A 19,402-nucleotide genomic window follows, 5' to 3' on the forward strand; every position below is an offset into this window, starting at 1 on the left:
TTTAAAATATTGTTACTGGAATATACAGAAGTAATTTTGGAAGCAAAGTTTTAGCCTGCCTCTTTTCCAGTGTGCTCTGCATGACTTCCACAACTTCTGCCTAAGACTGAGGGACATGAAAAAAAATTCTTAGCCAAGAAGGTTTCATTTTTTCTGTGACTTGAGAGCTCACAGGGACAGATGTCATGCATGATTTCAAGTGTATACAGAGTTTTAGAGAAACTTAGCTAAAAAAAATACAAATATTTATTTTGAAGAAAAAACTAATAGATTTTGGAAAAAGTTTTTCCATGATATCTACTGCAGCAAGAAAATGCATCATGTTATTTTAGAGAACTTGGGAAATTTTGCAATTCAAAAAGAATCACATTCTGAGACACTGTTTTGTTGATCTATTTTAATCTCTTTTTAAAATCAGTTCAATGATTTGGATATGAACACTCTATGCTGCTATTGTGGAGAAACTGCAGCATCAGCAAAGTTATCAGAGAGGTGAAGCTTGTGATTAGAGGTGGAGATTTTCTTCCAAAACCAGATCTGGATCACTAAGGTGATAAAGAAGCTGAAGCACAACATATTAAAGCTATCCTAAAATTAAAGTCCAATGTACTTTTGTCTGGGGTGCTGAGAAATAAAAGAAGAGCTTTAAGGCTTTTGGATAAATGTGATTGCACTTTATCACCAGCTGGTCCTAAAGATAGAGTTCAACAGGTAATTAACACTTAGCAGTAACCCAAAAAGAGCTTTTGCAACTGTGTTTGGGGGTTAGGAGCTGAGTTAACACAGAAGTGACAAACAAGTGGATTGCAGTTAGTTTGAAACTCTGACAATATATTTATGTCTCTTTACATTTTCTCAAATATGCTTGAGCATGAGGTTCACCCACCTAGTAATAATATGTATCTAAGAAGAATAAAGTAAATTAAACTTTTCTTTTTTCCCCAGCTACTCATCCAAGTGGCTTTACTTTGATGCTACAGTGGCTGTAAACTTGCATAGAGTAAAGTAAGATCTGTCTCCTCATCTTAGCAGAGATCTTCTGTTTCTCTCTTCAGATTTGTCATCATGTCAAGGACTCTCGTAATATTTAGAGATGTCTTCACTTCATACATCACCAAAATTTTTGCCCCAATTGTAGCACAGGTCTGTAATGCTATACAGAAGAGATGGAAAAAAAAACCCCAAAAAACAAAAACAAAACAAACAAAAACAAACCCCAAAAAAACAAACTCCCCCAAAAAATCCCAAACAAAACTAAAACAACAAAAATAGTGTAGATAAACACTGCATTTTTACTTTACTCTTTTTACTCTCAGGTGGAGTACAGATCTCCAAAAATGAAATATAAATTGTTTCCTGAACCTACAGTCTACATCCTGGAGATAATCTCATGAATAAAGGTGATTCATGTATATTTTTGTTACACCCTTAGGAAAATGCATTGTACTGGCATCCTTCTAGAAGGAAAAGTGCAGCACTGCTTAATGAGACTTTTGAATATACAGACACAGCATTAAAATAAACTAGAAAGACTGTTAGCATTGCCTGCTTTACTTCAGAGACAGAATAATGGTACACTTTAAGCCATCATCAAATACACATTTTCTGCTTGGCAGCTGGAGATATCAGACTGTGTAGAGCTGGTGAGGTGCATTTGGGGGTGATTTGTCTGGATGTAGTAGGCAGCTTCACAGCCAAGGGGGTTTGTGGCTGGAGAAAAGAGGGAACTGGAGGACAGGACCAAAAGCCTGGTGAGCAGGCAGGCAGGGGGAGGTGGAAGGGTTGCTCAGCAACTTAACAGAAAGAAGATGCAAATGCAATGATAAAATTCATACCCCATCAAGAGGTGGTGCAAAAAGAGTGGGTGAAAAGTTGGTTGCTGTCCCTGGAAGTTAAAACATAAAAAGCCCCACATGATGCAATTTCTTTAGATATTTCTAGTAACAAATGAAACTGTTAACATTCCAGAATCAAATTGCTGTGCTTGTTTGTGGAACTGAATTATGCCATATAATTATGTTTTGGTTTGCATATGTTTTTGAACAAGTGTCAAGTGCATAGAAAAAAATCTATTGTCCTGGATGCAGAGTAGATGATATCCTTCTCTTGAAAAATGCTTGTGAAACCTAACTTGCTTTCTCCTTAAGAGTCCTCTGGGTTTTTCAGTAACTCTCATATTTGTAAATTTTCTGCCCTTTGGGGGATCTATAAAACCTTTTTTAGAGGACAGTTATGGGAGAGTGTTTCCTACTCACTGTTCTAAGTCACAGCTGGGCACAGTTATGTGAAATAATGTTCAGCCTCTGGACAGCTCCAGATGTTTGTCTGCAATGGAAAATTACCTATCATTATAGATGCCTCTCTCTTAAAATTGCTGTGGGAATACTTTTATTTGTGACATTACAAAAGTATTGGTTATAATGTGCAAGTTCAAGTGTGATATTGGCACAGATTCAAGTTTGTCACTGACATTGTGCCAGAGTTGCTTTTGTTCTGTTTTTCCATACATTATAGCCACACTACATTAAGCAGTTCCTCACTTTGCAAATGGTAAGGATAGAGCATATCTGTTCCAGTTTCTACAAAACTTGAATATTTACACCCAGTGAAAACTGTTGATAGCTTCAGCAAACAGAATTTATACATTATTAATTTGCTGTAATTAACTGGCTACTAGCCAGTGATGAAAGCAAGAGATCAGACAGCATGTCAGAATTTTGCTTTATTTCCGTTAATAACTTTGGTAAACAAGCATTTTATACACCGCTTTAGGACTCAAAATATTTTTCCTTACTTTTTGGTGCTTTGCACTCTAACAGGGGATTCGTGACGTTGCTTCCTTTGTCTAAAAAATATCAGCTCTTTTTGGCCCGGCTTTCTGTGTTCTTCCAAAGTCTGACATGTAACTGTTGTGATGTAATTGCATTCCTTTACTCCCTGAATGTGTAATCCCTTTCAAGACTGATGGGAAATATTGGATCTGGAGTCGTTAAATGGTCAAGTGTATCATCACATACTCTTAGTATGCCCATCTCTTGATTGGCCCCAAAAATTGGCACTGGTAAACAAAGTTCTAGAGATAAAGGATGACGTTAAACAGCATGGAATCGTAATTATCTGCTCATGACCCTGAACTGTGTCTTCTTGTCTCTGAAGCTGGAGATCACTGCATTTATGTTATGATTTGTACTGGGGTGTTTCCTGGGAGCTGCAGGGATGAAATTGAAGTGCTTTGAAGAGTTGATAGTGGCAAAAATTAATTTTCTTACCATGGGATAGAATAGAGACCTGTCCTTACCAGCTGAGAAAGAGGAATATTCCCAAACTTCACCCACAGTGGGTGACATGGGATTAGGACATGTGTGCCTTGCAACTCAGTGTCACCTCCTGTGCCAGGTGCCTCTGTCCCTTTGCTTAAGTAGATCTTCAGCAGCAGGGCTGCCTGCTAGTCCTTGTAGCTCTTTCTACAGCTGCAGTAAGAATGAGAGGTGTTGAATTGTCCTTTTTTTTTTCTTCCTCTTGTCATACCCTCTATATTCAATGTCTGGGGTAATGCTGCTTGCCTGCCTTCCTTGGCTGCTAAAGAATCCCTCCTGTGGGAAATCTTGTTTTGATTATGCACTAACTTCTTAAAGCAAGCAGCATGCAAACTAACCCCCTCCCCACTTTCCCTAAAACCTGAAAGTTGTTAACAAGGTATTGCTCAGCAAGTCATCTCATCCATACATGTTACTGGAGGACAAAATAGTCTCTGGAGCCTCCTTCCCATCAGTTTGTATTTCCACAAAATTTCCTAAAAAGAAAATGAGACTTCAGTTGCAGAAGAAAAAGCAATCCAACTTTCATGCAATGTCTGGGATTTTTTTTTTGTTTTAATTATGTATTGTCATGGAAAAATGAACAGTCCTAATGATATTCAGGCATCCAAAATACAAAATCAGCCCCACATTTCATCTCAATTATGCCAATTGTGTTTTCAGTAGCCCTGTCTGAACCCTGTAATAGAGCTTTTGGAAATCCCAGGTCAGGCAGGCTGCAGAAAGCACAGACCAAATTGTGATCATGTCTGATGAACCCTTTGCAGAGTGCCTGTAAGGAGGAAGTCCCACCCTGGCCTACCAGGTGTGGAGATCTGATAGTGAGAGCACAAACCAAAGTTACACATGGTTCCAGTGTACACACAATTCCAGTATTAGCAGATGGATTTCCCAACAGGATAATTGTCTTCCAAACTTCTGCCTATTTTGTCTGAATTAAAATCCATTTAATATTGAAATATTAGAATATGAGATTACTTTGGAAGTCTGAGCTTTTGTTTTAGCTTCAGATCACTAAAGGAGTGACCTTGAAAAGAAATAAATCTGCCTAATCTGTTCTCCTCAGTATTCCATAAATATGTGAAGGAATAAAATGGCTGTCAGAGATATGAGACTCTACCCAGCAGTATTAAATGCACATAGAAAGCCTGGAAGGAGGTTTTGGAGCTTTGGTTTTGCTGCCTCCTTTGCTTTTTGAGGGAAGGAATGGACTGGTTTTAACGTTGATCTGTTCTGCAGGATGGTTCAGAGTTGGATCTTAGTGATGTTTAAATTCCTATTGTTTGATAGTCTTGCACAATGCCTACTTAAATTATTTTTTTAATGGCTAATAAAAAGAGTAGTATTTGTAAAATTTAAGTATTGTTTTTACTCTGATGCAGATTTTAAATGATTAATGCTATTTTAACTTGATCTCTCCATAATGGCATGAATACAGAATGAGCAAGGAGGTGAATTTAAAGTTCAACATCTATGCTGCATTTACAAGGTAGATTAACCCCAGCTAGACAAGGTGCTTCTGGGTCAGAGTAAGAGCTGTGAGCCATGAGCTCTGTTGAATCCTGATGAGCAGATGAGGAGGATCTGGCTGGTGTCTGTCCTTCCTGTCCCACAGCTGGCAGGTTCTTTGCCAGGAGTGGGGCTGAGGGAACAGTGACAATTCTGCTCCAGAGCCATGGTAGTATTTGGGTAAACCAAGGGACATTGCAGTTTTTATGAGAGACAATGAGCCATGGCACATGAGAGGCTGACTCACAGTCCCTGCAGGATTTAGCTGGAACGAGGTAAGAAATTAAGTTCTGCATCCTCTTCATTTGTTGGAACTCTCTGGTTGGGATGGGACAGTAACCTCTTCAGCTTCTGCAACTTCATCGGGCACGAGTCATGAATCAGAGCCACAGAGCTGCTCACCTGGCAATTAGGCAAGTGGGGCTCATTTACATTCTGGTTTATTCACCCAGCCTTGGGTGGACTTGCCCCAGATCCACAGTACCCAGTTGCTGGCTCAGGGAGCAGTAGCTCCCTCATGAAGCCAAACTTGCTAGCCTGTCAGCCATGCCAGATTCCAGCCCTGCAGGAGAGAGGGATGCAACTTGTACCAGCTTCAGTGGGCCAGGAGCAGGCACACAGTGGCAAGGGGACAGTCTCTGTATCCCGTGGTTTTGAATGCTCTGGGTTCTCCTGGAGGGGCTGAGCTTTGTGGGAGATCAATCATGCAACCATTTACAGTGAAAAACACCCCTAAAATCACTGAGTCCAAGCAGAACCCAGCACTGCCATGTTCACCTCTCAGTCCCATCCCCAGGCACCACACCTACACATCTGTTCAATGCCTCCAGGGATGGTGATTCCACCACTGCTGCCCAGGGCAGCCTGTTGCAATGCCTGATCACCCTCCAGTGAAGGCCTTTTTCTCAGTACCTAATCTGAACATCCCCTAGTGCAACTTGAGGCCATTTCCTCAGTGACCAGGCCACTTCCAACTCTGACTAGGTTATTGACTGCCTGCCAGGGTTGAGTGAGACCTGTTTCAGAGGAGCAGGTCAATGGAGAATCCTTAAAGAATGATCTTCTATCTCTTGTAGAATGACTTAAGCTGACAAAATGGTTTTCTTATTCTGTACATGCATGCTGAGTGTGTCTGAAAGACAGACTTGTTTGGAAATTCAATGGTTTGGGTTTTTTTCCCTCAATTATTTTATTTGTGTTGTACAAAGACAATATAAAGATTCAGGTGCTGTAAATTTCACATCACATGGTTCCGAGATTGAATTTTTCTTCTGTATCATACAAACTTTTTTTTTGAGTGTGAGTAGATGGGTTCTTGACATGGCATTAAGGAAATGTCAAAGTAGACATCTATTCCGAGTCTATAAGTCATTATTTAACAACTTCAAAGGTTTGACAACTACAAAGAAATGAAGCACAAACACCTTGGTATTGATTTTGTCTTTTGCTTTGTATCTACTCCATTAAATTCTATTGGCATTGACAACTGCTGAACTCTTCTTCAAAATTCTGTGAGCTTTCAGTCTTTAAGGACAGCTTTATTTAATTTTCCACACCTTTTTCTTTGTAAAATCTCTCTGTCATTAAACTATTACTGCAATCTCAAGAAGAACTCTTTGAAATGAAAATTCTTGAAGATTTTCCTTTCCTTATGTCTGTGCTGAAACATAAGGGCATGGTCCCATGTCATTGTTGAGTTTAAGGGTGCTTGCTATCAATGGATTTTTGATATTAGATTAGTTACCCAATGTAAGGACTAATCATTTGTCACAAATGTCTGGTTGCATATAAAATAGATGCTGTAATGAATAGTTCCTTAAAAAAGATGTTTTCAACTGTATTCCAAAGTGCATATGATAATACTAGTTGGGAGGGGGAAAAGAAAGTTATACTTAACTAGAAATCATTACAGTAGTTTATAGATTGCTAGCTGGGATTATATTTAATTTTAAAATGAAGAGTAAGTAAATATGAGTAAGCACTTTCAGAAATATCACCTCACAGTGCAGGACAAGATGACCATCAAAAACCAGCCAAGTCCTTGTACACACTGCAAGCCGCTTTGCTCTGGGTCTCCTCCACAATTTACAGTGTCTGAATCTGTAGACAGAGCTGTTTTTTTACTGCCTAAGGTCCCACTGCATGAAATATCAGGGCTCTTTTGCACTCACCAGCTTTTCATTTTGTAATATGAATATCAAAGTATATGGTTCTCTGTGCTGTGGCTGGAGTCAGAGGACACAAAATGTGCCAAGTTGGTTTTGAGCGATTCTCTTGGGTGATGGGAGGCAATTGCCTCTGTGATGTTGCCTGTGCTGTGTCCTAAGAGCAGAGCTGGGAATAAATTGGAAAAAAAAAAATGGACAGAGGTTTTGCTTTGTGAATAGCTGGGTGTTTCCTTCCAGAAGAGAGTCTGGGATAAAAGTAACAAGCAGTGTGAGTGACCAGGGATGATTCAATGCTCAGTGTCACTTCTGGACATGTTTTATGTTCACTGCAGATGTCCCTTCAGGGATGTCTACAAACAATTTTAATGTGGAGGAACTCAGAGAGTGCTGCAAACTATTGATAAAACAAGCATAAACTAGGGCTAGTCTGGAAGCTGTGGCTGTATTTTATTTCCCCTTGTTTTCGGAGAAACTAGAGATGGTTTTGCACTAAGCATCTATCTCATAATATGCATGTTATTTCACAAACCTTGTCCTCTATAAACAGGAAACCCCACAATATTCTCACTGAGCTGTTCTCACACTGCTCACTTTTGGAATAAGGATTATGGTGCATATGAAGTAGGAAAACCAGAGATTTCTCATTCTGAGAGGAAAGAGAGATGAGATGTATGTTAAGGTGAGCAAAAGTAAATATTTCTTCTTGGGTGGTGAGAAGAAAAGAAATAGCAGGAGGTGGTATTTGCAGATTATAATTTAACTGCCAAGTTCAAGAACTGTGTCTGATTTTAATTTTCCCAGCCCTGGAGGTACTTCACATCATCTTTCTCTAGTTTTGTGAATCCAGAACTGCCTTTGCTTCCATTTTTCACATTTGATTTCATATCAACTGGAACATATTAGGAAGGGATAAGCCTTTACTTTGGAAAGGTTAAGATGAGAAGAAAGAAATTAGAACTTGTAAACATAAGTATGATCTGATCAAAAATTATACTTGAAGTTTTTGATTTGTTTGCAGATGAAACAGTAGTAAACAGAGACCTGCTTACAGCTATAGTTTCCAAATTCCTTCCAAGTTTCTTTTGAGTGAAGATTTAAGTGCTCCTTATAAATTTTATCTGTCCTTATTTTATGGAGCAAAGTTGGAGTCACCAAGAAAACACTGTAGAATGGTACAGTAAGCTGTGTTTTGAATTACAGAATAATTTTTAAAGGGGTTGTTTTTCTGATAGTAATATTTATGTACAATAGGAAACACTTGAATTTCAGCCAAGAACCGACTGTATTTCAACAGTTTCCAGCTGTAAGAAATGTAGGCATTTTCATTTCTGTTTTGGGTGAAGTTTCAGTGACTGTGGATGAGAAAGAAATTACTTTTTTTTCAATCAGTGTTTTACCTGCATTCCAGCCAGAATGAAACAAAAGTAGTGGAATGAACACTATAATGTCTCTTTTGTATACCTACCTACATAATTAAAATATTGTGAATGAAAAAATTACCTTATTTATCCATTTGCCTGGAAATGACCATAATTCCCCATTTCCTTGTTCTTTTCCAGATAACAATCTGTAAGGGCTCAATGGATTTCTTAGCAGACGTTTCTGAGAGTAAACTTGTATTGGGTACTAAGGTGTCAAAGTCTTTGAAATGTTTCTAGTAGTTTAGGACATAAAGATTTCTGTGTGCATTTTATAACATCAAATTAAGTAAGACAAATAGTTTTAAATCTAACTGAAGCCATTGGCTTATCTCAGATTTTTTTAAAATTTATTTCTGAAAAGAGTAGCTAGCTAACAGAATGAAGTTGCTGGTATTGGCAGCTATATGGAGAGTGTAAATTGTGATTTTTTTATTATTATTTTAGAGGAGAATCTGATAACCTTTCCTTATTTTGCCTGTTATTTTAATTATTCTTCAATTTAATAATTGATCAAGTGACAAAATCTAATTTGGATATTGTCATGAAGTACAAAGCAGTTGAATCATTCTGCCTAATTCTTGTGTCCTTTAAGAAGGTGCCATTGTTTGGATTTCCAGAAAGGAGGGAACTATAAGCTGAGAAGCAGAAGTTTTTTCAGCTGTCAAATGGAAACCTACACTAAAATCTCTTAGGCCAGATTCAGAATCATTTAAGTTGAAAAAGACCTCTAAGATCACCAAATCCAAGTAAATCTAACGCTGTCAAGTCCACTGCTAAACTTCATCCCTAAAAGCATCACTTGAGAAATATCAGTGAGGAGGCACAAAGGCAGATCGTCTTGAAAAATGTAGCAGAGTTTAGAATTACAAATATAAGATATAAATTTGATTCTGTGTTTTCAGATAGTTAATTTGAAACTAACCTATAGGAATCAAATGCTTTCTCCTGGCCAGATGAGTTATTGTCAAGCAGGTTGACAGATTAAGGGCTGCTTATTTTGGGAAGCAGGAAGGAAGAACCTAATTCTAAATTTTTAGGGGGGCTGATTTAGCTTTCCTCCCAGTAGCTTGGCTAGAAGCACTTTTGTGTTCATCTGGCTTGAGTTATGCTTTCTACTTACACCTAAAACTCCTGCCTGCATCTCATTCTGCTGGAAAGATGCAGAATTTACTTGCAAGCAATGAGCGACGGGAAATTGGCTCTTAAAGCAATTTTGTTCTGGCATTTACATTTTAGGGACCTGAGGGACAGATACTCATACATGTCACAGCATCTGGAAAGTAGTTTGCTAGTTCACACACCACTTGATAGACTGCCTCATCAACAGGAACTTGTGTTGCTGTTTCTCTAATGAGAAACATCATCTCTTCTTAGACCCAAAATCCAAACTTGCAGCAGGACTTGTTTCAGTACCTTTAAAACGTGTACCTTTGCACACTTGCTTCTCTATCATACAATGTTCACAATCAAACAAATGCTTTTTTCAACCTAAACAATTTCATTCTAATTGCCTGTGAATATTTCCTGCTTATGGAGTCTGAAAGAATAGCATTAAATTTTACTATACTTTATTTTGGTATCACAGTTTCTGTTGAGGTTTTTTCTTTTTTTTTTTTAATGGACTCAGCTGCCTGTAAGAATTACAAAGGAATAACCTTAATAAGCTGCTCAAAATATCAGCCCCAATTTTAACATTCAAAAGCTTCCTTCAGTTTTCTGGTATAGAAGGCAACCTAATATCATTACAGAAGAATCAATAAATCCAGGCTGGGGAGCTAAAGGGACATTCAGTTTCTGAGTCAAGGGGCTTTAACAGTGAATGCCCTTCTAGGAGGTCTCACTTCACTAAATTGACAGAACTCTAGCACAAATTTCTCTGCAGACAATCACACAACAGAGCAAATGCCCCTCAAGTACCCTTTTTCTAGTCATTTAAAGGTCAGAACTAACTCCTTTGGTTTCATTTGAAAGCCCACAGGTGTGGTAAGCAGCTTAGGTTACAAAGCTAATGACTGATAAAGTTGACTCTGCATGACAGAAGGAATACAGAGATTTCTCAAACAAGCTTTAGTTTGTTATCTCTATTGCAAGCCCTGCTATTTTGACCTCCAGTAATTATGTGACAGCCGTCCAGATTTGCTAACAGATGTGTGGAAGTAAAGCAACTTCTTGCACTTAAGGCTTGGCTATTGAAACGAGGCAGAGGTGTGGAGAGGATTAGGGGAAGAGATTGCACTTTCTTTCTAGCTATAAATAGGTGTCATACAAAGTTGTGCAATGCAGAAAGTTTTCCTCTCCTCCATCTGGGCTTCTCTGTTTTCTGTCATGGTTGGTTTGCCACAGGGCCGCCCACCATGGTTTGGTTTCTCAAGTTTTATCTTAAAGAAAAAAAAAACAAAAGCACAACCAGTAATTCTTAGAGTAAGGAAAGCATGAAGAAGAGGAAACCCTTCTGTAAAAATGAAGTGATTCCTGGTCCTGACTGCCCTGGTGAGGCTGCTGGGACACCTGGGGACCTCAGCTCTGCACGGCCATACGAGGCTCAGAGCTTGGGAGCTGACCACTTCCACCCTGGCTGTCAGCAGAGCTGGGGGATTTTTAGAACACTGGGAAGTGAAATTCCTCAGGGGCTGGATAGACACTCTGTCAAAGGGCCAGAGAGGATAACTGTCAGGAATGGCCCAGCACTGTATTTCATTTTGACAGCTGAGTGCCTTGGCTCAGTTGTGACGGACCTGCAGGCTCTGGTGGGGAAAGTGTCTGGTGGAAAATCCATCACCAGTTCCAGCACAGGGATGAATAGGTGGGGAGGGTTCCCCACTTGTAGAAGCGGTAAATCTGCAAAGCCTCTCCCCTCTCTCTGGCTACAGTTGTGCTTTTTCCTGAGCCAGTCAGGAAAGTTAAGATCTCACTAAAAATTGCTGAGTTATTGGTAGGCAGGAAGGGTACAATGAAATTTCACCAGGCAGGCAAGTTCACTTTTTAATCAGGGATTGTGATTGAAGAAATCTGTTAAAAGTAGTCTAAGCTAAAGGCAAAAAGAGGCAGAAGTTGCTTGGTGAATGGATGAAAACAGAGGAGGAGACAAGAACTGCAAGAGGAAGGATTCAGTGAGCATAAAGGAGAGCCAAGCTGCAGTTAAGGAGGCAATCTCCGTCCTACCCTCTTGTCTCTTTGTGTTTCCCTAAAAAAATCCTTCTTTGTCCTTTAAAAGTTATTAGCCTGTTTTTTTCCAAAGTATTGCAGCCTCTCAAATGGGGTGCCACACACTGAATACAGAAAGTAATCTTTGTAGTAATTTTCCATTTTGTTAATGCTTTTAGTGATTAGCAGACTACTTTTTTTCAAAGACGGTATTTTAAGTTGAATTTACTTTTATTTGAACATGGCTGATTTTTTTTTTAATATTAAATCCTCTTGTGGTTGATGGTGATTGGACATTTGAGATTAAGAAACTGCAATAAGTGTCACTTTTTTCCTAGTTAGTGTCATTGGTTTTTTACTGCAATGCAATTTCATTGAGGATACTTGCTTAGAATTGTGACCATCACGGATGATCAATTACCAGAAGTGGTGACTGACCAAATTAACATATAGAAAATCACAATATTGTAAATACATTGAAGTATTCTTATCATGGGAAGTGTTTAAACATAATCAAATTACTCAGAAGGCAACAGACAAAAGCACCATAGTAAATGAAAATGTAGCATTAACAAGGAAGTGTACCCCAGAGCTGTCTGTATGGAAAATCAAGGCTCACCAGAGCAACACTAGCCAGTAACTTTAATTACTTCTCATGTATTTCAAACATTCAGATATGACAACCAAATTTTCTTTCACCACATTGTTTCTGAGTGTATAGATGCTTTATCTTTGTCTGAGAAGCATGAGGTTGAGAGGGGATCAACATCTTTACAGCTGTCTTTGCCAGGTGTGAAGGCTTGAGATCCATTATATGGGCTTTAATACATATTTATGTGTATTTCCCACTTTTTATATACATTTGTTGTTGTTGTTGTTGGCTTTTGTTTTTTTTTTTTAATGTTCTAATAATTCTTCTTTGATTCTGAAAGAGAAGTGTGAGAAGCACCACAGAAGAATTTGTTTCCTTATATTTAATTTATTTAATTCAAAAGCCTACAGTCTATTGGAGATGTTCTGGTGATGGAAACATCAGAAATGCTTTATGTGATGGCTGGGAATCCCATATGAAACAGAACACACACAGAGTGGCCTAGCGTTCTTATGTTTGCACGTAAATTAGATTTTTGTTGAGGATTGCAGTGTAAGTAGAATGATGTGAAAGATAAGAATGAATGTCAGCTGAAGGCAAGAAAATTAATAACTCTTGGTCAAAATCATGGAATAACACAATTTTTCATATGCTACTCTAAAGCATATATGTGAGTATGTGTGCATGAAAAGTTTGTGTGCACTATTTTATTAATGTGCATCAGAAATAGATTAAATGCCAGCACTTAGAAAAGAAGAGTGTTGTTTTTATAGTGACACTAAAAGTCACTATAATGACTTTTAGGGATCAGTCAGCCTTTATAAAGATTTGTGTCTCCAGGCTGAGCTGCAGTATTCTTTCTGTTCTGTTCCTGAATTAAGGCAGGGGAAGGTTTCAGCTTTTTTAATTTCCTCTGTTCCTTCCCTTAACATTGTTTGCACTGATGTACAGCATCTCTGTTTAGGAAAATCCTATCTGGTCTGTATGGTCATGACACTTGTTCCAAGATGATTCATTGGTGCCTTTTCTTGAAGAATAGCTCCACATCTCTTTTTTAGCAGAGCTGGCCATCCCACATTGTCTTTCCTAACAAATTCTGACTTGTAAGGTAAAAACAGCCTTTTTTTGACCTCCCATCCTCAATTCCAAGGACTGGGCTGCTGTCTAGAGCCACGGTGATTACCTGAAGCAGACAAGGTTGGACAGGAATATATCTTTTCAAGGGAATGTGTGTTTGCTGGATAGCAAAGGGTGGGAATTCAAACGAGCTCTGGAGAAGCCAGAAGCAGGGCTCATCAACATGCTGCTCATCAGGGGGAGCAGGGGTGGCCCTGCAGCTCTTGGCTTGTGCCAGGACTGCCAACAAAGGCAATAATTGTGATGAGCCCCTTGATGGGATGAACTGTCCACCAACACCAGTGAGCAAGCAGCTGCCACACAGGAAGGCTTTTAGGTGGCTAATACCTGTGGCACCATTTGAAATTACAATTAGCTGCATTGTTGGGAAGAGCTTCCCAATTCCAAAGGATATCTACTTCCTTTTTTTTTTCCTACAATTGCTGACATGTGGTTATATCATGTAATTTTTCTGAAATTTGTTTTTGTTTATCGATGCATGCTAATCATTTACTAGGTCTGCTTTTGAGGAACTAAGAAACTTTTTTCTCTGGATGTTGAACGTGGGTTTGATTTTCCAGTGGCATAGCATGAATTGAGATGTTTATTTTCTTGTTAGCATGTTTGAATCCTTTCTTTTCTTAGGCCATGAAGCATTTGCACTTGTGACAGAATTGTTTCATTTCAGAGAATTAACACATTTAAAATATAAGTGCATCAATGAACTATAGGCAGGCTATAGGCTTTCTGTTTTTCTCACTGCAATATCTACAAAAGGAAGAAAGAGAAAAGCAGCATTTTGTTTCTTGCAGTGTATACCCTTTAAATAAGGGCCAAAAATGAAGGTACAGTAGCTGAAATGTCCACAGTTCTGGCACTGAAGGGGAAACAGGTGGGTTTGAGAAGCTGTAATGAGGGAGTTTCACAATTAGACCAGTTGAATTACAATATGTTTGTTTGGTTTTTAATTGTTGCTGGCATTTTTCCATTTGACATTTAGTGATTTGTTAACATCCAAAGAATATTCTAGCAAGCGAGCATCTCTCCAGGTCGTGAGATTCTCTTTTAGTGCAGGGACAACTTGGAGGTCCTGTGAAGCAGCTGAATGACCTGCTTGAATTGGTACCTGAAAGCAACAGCTAATCTGAGCTGAATTCTGATCTCATATTTCTTCATCTGCATCTTAAATTAACTCAGAGCTGTCTCAGCATTCCCTTGCAACTTCTTGTGCGTTCCTGAGTGAGGTGTGGCAGGCTCTGTACCTGGGCTGAGCTCAGTGGGACCTTGGAGCTCCTAAGGCTCCCAATGGATGAGGAGCTGCAAGGAGTCAGTAAATACAAACAGAGGAGAACTCCTCACTCTGAAACTTCTTGAGCTTCCAAAAAGATTTTTTTTTTCCCCCCCTCACTGGGACAAATGAAGCCTTTTCAAAATCGTGTGTGTGAGTTTATGGGTGGGGAAGTAATTTCTGTTTTTGTTTTGCTTCGATGTGAAGCAAGACAATGAAGGAAATCCCCTGCTATAACTGTGAATTCATAAAGCAGAAATGGTAGCGAATGTTCACCCAAGTGCCTGTCTTAAAAACTGCTTGCTTGCTGACTAGATGTGGGTATCCCCTTTTAAATTTGAACTTGTTAATCATTTGGAGATAGAAATTAGCAGATTAATCTTTAGAAAATCAGAGGTATTAAATAAAGTAATATAATTGTCTCTATAGTAGAAGTCCTACTTTAAAAAATGTAGTATTAATCCAAACTTAATAATGGTGTGGAGCATGAAAAGTTCTTTAAAATGAAACTTTTTGTGTTTTAAAGCAAATACAAAGCAGTTTGGATGTTGTTTTTATCTCGGTGCTCTGTCTTTGGGGAAAGGAAGAGGAAAACAAACATGACAGTACCTTAATTCATTGTTTCAGTAAAAGATCAGATACATTCAAAATGCACATTTGTTTTCCTTCTTTGACTTTATTCAGTGCAATAGGGGAAAAGACCAGCTTTCTGGTACTAGATGAATGTTGCAAGTACATAATAAACCCAGATCTCTCAACACATCAGTCATGTGTCATCTGAAATATGCATTGTGTCTCACATTGCAATTGCTTCCCCAATATTCATGAAATATTCATGCTGGATATATGCAGTACGTGCCACATGGATGGATGTGACACGAAGCAGCAACAATAATCAAGGCTTGGGTAGAAGGAGGCCAAAGCAGAAGCAGAACAGCTTCCATTTCACCTTTGCATAAGGAAGAAAATGGGTTAGAAATGAAGTGTGAAAGGCTTCCCTTCTTACAGCTGTGTGTGGACACAGGAATACACAAATACAGGGGCACAGAGGGGCTCTCTCTTCTGTCAGTCAAGTCAGTGAAGAGTTCAGTGTCTAGTAAGATTTTTTTTTTTCCCTTACTGAAAGGGGATGATGTGGCTCTCTGATCATGGAGCAATCTCGGTTGTTAATGGTGAGTTTAGCTGCTTAAGCTCATGGAGTAATTGGATGTAAAAGAACATCCACACCTTAAGCCCACTATTTGAATTAGAGCTCTCTTTTTCCTGTTCATTTAGTCTGTCCTGTTTATTTTGCTTGGAAGCTGAAAAGAGAAATGAGCCTGTGCTGTGTTTTGTCATCTCCCATAAATCCTCAGGAGGATGGAGTAATAAATTTCATTTCATAGGTAGATGGTGGAGTTTGTTTTTATTTAAATTATTTTTATATAGCTTCATGCCTAGATGCCAGGCACATTTGGGTGACCTGAAAGAATTTCCAGGTGTCAAGGTCTGGTCAGATTCTGTGGGCAAAGCCCAGGGGAGCTCGACTCAGCCCAGAGGGGTAGCAATCTTTGCAGGTGTTTTCAGTTAGAAATTTCTTGTTTTGTTTTAGAAAACCAGAAAATAAATCCTAGCACTGAAAAAGGGCTCTGAGTCATAGCATTTTACTATCCATAGTGCTGTTGCCTTCCTTGAGTGTTCAAATATTTTCTCTGGTTTTATCAAGTGATCTAGGAGCTAGAACCTGAGCTACTTGTGAAGTACTTGAAATGATTACATCCCATTTTAATCCTTTTTGCAGCTAAAATAGTGAAATGGGATAGGATTGGAAATGCCTCTAATAGTGACAGCTGATGGGCACCAAACATGACAGCCCTAAAAGAGACTTGGAAACCATCAAGGGTGACCTTCCAGAAGAGAAATGCAACACTTCCTAAACCAAACTTATATTGATGGCACATGGCCTTTTGAATGCCAGGTAATATGGAGGGGGACTCAAGGTTTTATCTGTCTGTATTGTTCAGTCCTTATCCTCACAGCACATGTAATGCTGAGTGTAGGTTTTTAACACAGTCTATAATCTAATCCCCAAATCCACATTTAATAGGAATTATTATAGATTTTACCTTGCAGCCATGAATAACAAAATAAGAAATAATCAAATACTTGTGGAGCATTACTTACTTCAACAAGAGAATATTTTTTTCCAAGAGACAAGTGTTAGTATGACTTTTTCAGATTTATAACCCAGCCACTGATTTTTACTCCCACAATGGACAAAGCAAAAGAGATGTTTGCTCATTTATACCACTGAACTCATAATAAGGGACTTCCTTCTATGTGGAGAAAAGTTTTCTAAATGTTGAGTGCTTGTCATTCTTTAACTGACTTAGGGAAGGCATTATTTTGAAAATTACCATGTCAATTTAACTGTGACAGTAACAGAGGCAGGTACCAGCAGTTTTCTTCTGATTATGTTAAAATCTCATCTATTATTTAGTTTGAAACTGACAGCATATATTAAGGCTTAATGAAGGCTTTCAGTAATTTAAAAGTTGAGATTTATCTTTGCAGATTTTGGGGCATTTCTATCATTTATGAGCTCTAGGGTTCTAACAAAAGCTCATCTTAGGAGGAGTTTCAGCCAAATTATTTTTACTTTGAAATAAGGAACTTTTAATTTACTAAAAGAAAAAAGTTTTTAAAAATTTCTACCTCTAGTCTAGTTTGAAAACCCACGAAAATGGTGGCATTTTATATATTTTCTCCTTTTCTTTTTTTTTTTTAGGGTATATTAAAATAACATTAAAAAGTAATAGAACAACATGAGCAAAAGTTTGAAGTTCAGACTGGTTTATGAAAATGCATCTTCTACATAGACTTCATAGTGCTCATTAAAATTGACTGAATTTAAATGAATATTTCTCCTGGAGTAAGGAGAATTTTTGAATTTCATACTTCTGAAGCATAGCTCAGAGGCAAGACAGTTTCCATTTTATTTGTTAAGGTAACGCTGGTTTTGTTGGCTTGGTTGGTTTGGGGTTTTTTTAGTGGGATTTGGTTTTTAAAGGAAGAGTTTTTCAACCTTTCACTGTTTGTGACTTTGCATGGCTCTGTCTTCCTCTGAAAATATCCAAAGCTTTTGGCTGATTTCAGTCAAATTTGACAGAAGGCTGCAGGTCCCTGAGGTAATTACGTTTATTTCGATTTCATAAAGACAGTCAGAAAAAAGAATGAGATTTGAACTATAATAAATTTGCCTCAAGAACTTTTGTTCTTGTTTTGGGAGAGCAATTTTAAGGAAATAAGAAGTAATTATATTGGGAAAAGGAGTGAAATGTATAAGCATATGCAAAATTGATGAAAAATCTTTACACGATAAAGTGAAAATGAAAACCAAACAAAAGCCATAAAGTGTTAGGAAAGCAGGGGCTTTTTTCTCTCATTTTACTGCATTGACTTATTTTAGCAGAGGAAGGGGAAAAGTTAGTGCAGCTGCCATAAAACATCATTAACTCATCTTATGAGAGAGATAAGAACTGAGATATGGAGAGGATGACTTTTTTATGAACTGCATTTCTAAACTAAGGCAGTACTTGACAGAAAAATAAATTCCGCTTTTGAGGAGTGTTTTTTTTTTCAAACACTCAGAATTCCATATCTTTTCTAATTGCATACTTTGTATGATGGCAGACATATGTATTAATCTTTAAAATTGCGCAAGGATTATGTTCCGTATTTAATTTTTGCTGTAAGCTGCGGAGAAAAGGAGCCACAAGTGGTTATGAATCTTTAAGTGCTTTTTATAAATAAGCAATTTCGAGATTAATATCTGGGAAGAAGTGAAACCTGCATTTATGTTGTACTTCTGCATATATTCCTGGCATTAGCACTTCCTCTTTTGCACAGCAACGCACAGCTGAATTTCAACCTTATAGACACTGATAAATCATCAGAATTGACCTTGCATGATGGGTTAAGAGTGTTGTAATTAATGTGTGGCCAGCATACTCCTATTTTTTTATTCCTTTTCTTTTTTTTTTTTTTTTCCTAAGTAAAGCTGAAATTCCTTGGGAGTTTGTGTAGTCTCAAACCTTGGAAACCGTCAAAAGCCATCTGAACATGGTTCTGAGCAATTAGCCCCAAGTGGTGCTTTTTAGGCAAGGGGTTGGTCCAGATGCCCTCCAAAGGTCAAAGAGATTCTGTGATTCTGTAAAACTTATGTGGTTTTTCCTTCTCTTGTCTCAGTTTCATTTTTGCTATTCATCAATGAAAGAATCAACCATAAAATGCTTGGAATATTTGAGATTTGAAAGGGAAATAGTAGCAGTCAAGAGGAGCTGGGGCTTGTGATGTGGATTGTGTAAGGTCATTTGCTAATCCTGCTGGTAGCAGGTATCTGGGATGGCAAGTAAATATGGATTAAATATGCTGAAATATCTGTAGAATGAATGCAGAAACAATGAGTTTCACTCACATACATGGTAAGAAAATATGTAGGGCAGATATTGCATTGTGATCTATTGTATCTTATTTACTGTACGTTATAAATTTCGAAGTTCTATGTTTCATTTATTTTGTGAAATCAAAGAGCTGATTAATAATTGAGTTATCCTGTGAAACTTCTTCATGAAAGGGCAGCCCCCTCACTGAGCAGCCCCTCTCCCAGAAGTGGGAATATCAGCCACTGCTGCTCACAGGTAACCTTCACATCATGCCAAGCTTCAGTGGGATGGCAGCTCTGTTTCCCAAAGGCTCCCTGTGTCTTCTGAGGGATTAGGGAAATAAAAAGGATATCATCGTCTGGTAGGGACCAGTTAGTCCCTGCCAAAGCTGCCTGTGGACAAGCTATTTGCCTTCCTTGATCG

The 19,402-nt window shown here is 38.3% G+C and overlaps 1 protein-coding gene across 3 annotated transcripts in view; it reads left to right on the forward strand.

Moving 5' to 3' along the window:
• CADM2 (cell adhesion molecule 2) overlaps nt 1–19,402 on the forward strand; it is a 586,546-nt gene that overhangs the window by 226,554 nt on the left and 340,590 nt on the right. The window lies entirely within an intron of this gene.

The sequence above is a fragment of the Molothrus ater genome, chromosome 2 (assembly GCF_012460135.2).
Source record: "Molothrus ater isolate BHLD 08-10-18 breed brown headed cowbird chromosome 2, BPBGC_Mater_1.1, whole genome shotgun sequence".
Classification (NCBI taxonomy): Eukaryota; Metazoa; Chordata; class Aves; order Passeriformes; family Icteridae; genus Molothrus; species Molothrus ater.